General features: G+C 41.4%; 1 non-coding gene across 1 annotated transcript; it reads left to right on the forward strand.

Annotated features, from left to right (window-relative positions):
- The first annotated feature begins 1,268 nt into the window (after positions 1-1,268).
- Positions 1,269-1,343, forward strand: Trnat-ggu (transfer RNA threonine (anticodon GGU)). The gene has a single exon. It is a non-coding gene; the product is annotated as a tRNA-Thr (tRNA).
- Positions 1,344-4,257: the final 2,914 nt, after the last annotated feature.

Below are 4,257 nucleotides of genomic sequence, written 5' to 3' on the forward strand. Positions count from 1 at the left end.
AAACGTCCTCTTTGAACAATTATACACGAATGTGCTTAAACTGACACACAATATTTTTAGCACAACGCAATCTGACTTCAAAAAATCCCTACAAAAGAATGGCCCTGACTAACATTAACCTATATGTTTCACAAATCACTTACCTCACAAAAATCTTCGTTACTCGAACTACTGCAATACAGCAAGCGCCACTACTGCCAGCTAACTAAAAGATTCAAACTACGGAAGTCACTAACTACTGATAGGCACAGTTAGCAAATGAAATATTTTAATAGTGAAAAAACAATGTATTTACCTTTATAGTCATAATATACATATCAGTTCATGACACCAATTCTTACAAATTTCAAAACTCCGCCATCTCTCTCCCCACGTCCACCACCGCTGGCGGCTCACCTCCATCTGCGCAACGCTACGCGCTGATAGCATCCAGCTGCCGCTGCCCAACACTACAATGGCAGACAACAATGCAAAGCAGCCACAGACTGCACACGGCACAGCCAGTGATTTTCATGCAGAGCGCTACGTGGCGGCGGCGTTACCAATAAAAAAAAAACGTAAACATCCTACTTACAATATTCCTTACTGCCGATCTTTAAGCTAAAATGTGCTTCTCTTCACATAATCAATATTGTCGTATGAAATTACAACTAAATGAATACCATCAGCTGCTAACGGGCGTTCAAATACATCAACGCGGACAGTTGATAATGTGTGACCCGACCGCGACTCGAACACGGGATCTCCTGCTTAAATGGCAGATGCTCTATCCATCTGAGCCACCAATGGCAAAGAGGATAGTGCGAATGTAGGGATTTATCGCCGGCACACTCTCCGTGAGAACCAGATTCTCAGCTTATAGCCCACACACGACATTCGTAGTGCCCCTGCCATTAAACCCATTACTCGCGGCAGACAATCCACCGAGTCCTGTAAGAGATCAGGCAAATCGTGTGCATCCGCACTGAAGAAGGTCATCAGCCGGAACGATATGAAGATGGCATCTGTTATTTCGGACATGTCCGAAAGAACAGACACCATATCCATATAAGTATATAGTTCTGGCAATACCTGCCATGACCTTCCTCTTCTGTGCAGACGCACGCATATTACCCAAACTCTTACGGGACTTGCTAAGAATGTCTTCCACGAGTAATGAATGTGTTGGGTAGGGACACTACGAGTGTAGTGTGCGACATATAAGGTGAAAATGTGGATCTCGCGGGAGGCGTGCGCGACATAGTCCCTGCAGTCGCAGTGTTCTCTGTGCCCTCGGTGGCTCAGCTGGATAGAGCGTCTGCCAGGTAAGCAGGAGATCCCGTGTTCGAGTCCCGGTTGGGGCACACATTTTCAACTGTCCACGTTGATGTATATGAACGCCCGTCACCAGCTGATGGTATTCATTTAGTTGTAATTTCATTCTCGAGAGCTGCACGGTCACCAGCGGCATCTGTCCTTTCGGACATGTCCGAAAGAACAGATACCATCTTCATAATATTGTGGTAATTTAATTAACACAGCGTGCCTTACACCCTACAAAAATACATCTTCAGCATCTAATATTCAGTGTAGAACTTCGATTATGTAGACATAAGATTTCTTACTGCAGTTATGCCTCAGCTTCCGCAAGAAATAGGCATAACGTACTTCATTATCGCACCACTGATTCTATTTAACATGCAAATTACTAAAGCGACAGTCAAACAATTGAACCATTAACAACAATGTCTAAATAAAGTGAATGTCAACCTAGCTTTTAACTCGTTCCATTCTTTAACAGTAAAGAAATAAGTAATATGGCGAAATCGCCTGTGGCAAGTAATAAAATTACATAAATATTAAGAAACGTACATGCAAAACTCTTGTTGAATAACTGAAACTCCTTGCCGTATTGCTGCGTGAGGCACACACCGCATCCATAATAGTTTTTTTGGGTGTCTCCCCTCAAAATAACATAGCCTCCTCCAGGGCATGGAGAAACGATACACGTTAAGTCTTCTCCTCCTGCGTTACCGTTCAACCATTCATTTTCTACTAGTAATACGTCTTATCTACAGATCGTAATATCTGTGGCACTACACCACATTATACCTTACATAAAACAATTTCATAGGATAATGTTCCATTCCAGCATGTATGTCTTTTCAAGTACCTTTCACAGTAAGAATTAAACCCACACTATGTTTCGGCATCTCCTCTCATATTCAATATCCCCTGAGACAGAATGAGCTCAGGGCTTAAATCTTCATCAGTATAGTAAAGTGAAGGTACTTCTAGAACTCTCCCAAGTTTGTTTAAAATCTAGTTCTTGTCTAGCCTGTTGACTGAGATTTATTATGAAACTAATTTCTAATGTTTCTTTATTCTCATTCTCTTTAGTGCGCTCAACTTTTAAAACTTTTCTTCTCTGAAAATCTTGATACTGGACAAGAATCTTTAATTTTTTCTATTTACCTTTCCTTTCTTCATACTCCACATGTTCAGCTTCCTTCTCCGCCTTATGTTTTGCTATTCTTTCTTCACATTCCTTACATTCAGTTTCCCTTTCTTCTTCATCTTTCTCTTCTCATACTTTTTATGCTTAGCTGGACTTTTAACTTCCAATTTAACTCTCATTTCTTCCATTTCAATTTTCGTAACCAATACACTGCTCAAAAGAATTAGGTGAACACGTGTATCAACGTCCGGTATGTCAACCATTTTGACGCAGGCGGTACCTGTGATCTTTTTGCACAATTTGAGATCATCGCTTTCAGTCCAGGCAGCAATTAAAATCATTCGCTATCTGTTGGCTGTGTTATGCATTACAGTATAAGGTAACCCCTCGGAACGAAGTGAGTACCGGTGTCCTGGTATTTTCTAGTGAGATACAGAGATGGAAGTTACCATTTGTGGACGTTATATTTTACTGAGCACATGCGGTTCTTCATCTTAACACACAAGACGGTCTCATAAGAGCCACTGGAGCCGCTGTATCTGTTCACATTGTAATGAACAGATTACGAGAAAGGACCTTACGACACAGACAGTTAACAACAGGTTTTCGAGTGATTCTCAATTTGCTGTTGCTCAGAAACGGCATATACACGTACAGGCTTGAGCTGAATGCCAATATGGCGCCTCACATCTCTGAGCTGAAAGGAGATGGCGTGTATGTGACGTAGGTGGCGTTGTGCTATTTCATTGGTCAACGCTCAGACGCACGCTCAGAATATCTGACATGCCAGATATTGCTCTGCACATTCGGAAAGACTCCCGAACGTGCCATTCCACGCTATGACGTCAGAAACTCCGCACGCTCAACGCCCAATGTTCGGTTGCACAGTCCGTGTGCCGACAGCTTAACGACGGCGCTTATCACTGAAACAACCGGTTTTTGGTTACACCGGTTATTTAGTCTCCAGTTTAGTGCCACTTTTTAAATCGTTCAAAATTACCGGTTTATGAAATAACAGATTTTCGGTTTATTATTGCTGTTACTTGATGTAATAAGCGTAGATTTCGAACAGAGAATGAAACTTTTAGTTGAGGTGAAGGAGTAGGACTCCATGATCAATATGGGGTTGAGGGTGCGACAGAAATTTGTGTCATTGTCCGCAGAAAAGTTTGCAAAATGTGAAGGACACGGACACAACTATAGTGACAGCGAAACGTCAGAAGTCGATAACTTCCCTGCATCGTGAATTTTGGATAGAGACATTTTTTCACCCTGAAGCAGCAACTATATAAAACGTTCAGTTATTATCCCAATTTATAGCACTTCAATAAAATCAATCAATTTTATCATCTTTTACAAGAAACTTTGTGCATGTTTTCTCTTTATATGATGTCGTAAGTTTGTTTTGCCTCCGCCCTTGTTAAATTTTTTAAAGCAAACAGAGTGTTAGGCTTCACTGCTACGGGACTAACTAGGGATGATCCTATTCGGCAATACAACCCATGACTGAGGACGACAGCTACCAGTCGCCCTACAGACCAGGTGCAGCCAAGTCTCGCAAACTACGCGCACAAGCTTACCGTCCAATAGGCCACGCCACACTGTAACAGGTACATCACTGTCTCTACAATGACGTACCGATTCGTATGTCACGTGTTTCTTAATAGTGTCTAACAGTAGGCATTGTTATTAAAATATTGCTTATCGCTTCAGTCGATTTCTGTAATAATCCAATATTTCAAAGCAATGAAAATTTTATGAATAAACGTTACTCGTTAAAAAAAAAATATTAATTAGAAACGATTAACGTCGTCGTTCCT

The sequence above is a fragment of the Schistocerca gregaria genome, chromosome 1 (assembly GCF_023897955.1).
Source record: "Schistocerca gregaria isolate iqSchGreg1 chromosome 1, iqSchGreg1.2, whole genome shotgun sequence".
NCBI lineage: Eukaryota > Metazoa > Arthropoda > Insecta > Orthoptera > Acrididae > Schistocerca > Schistocerca gregaria.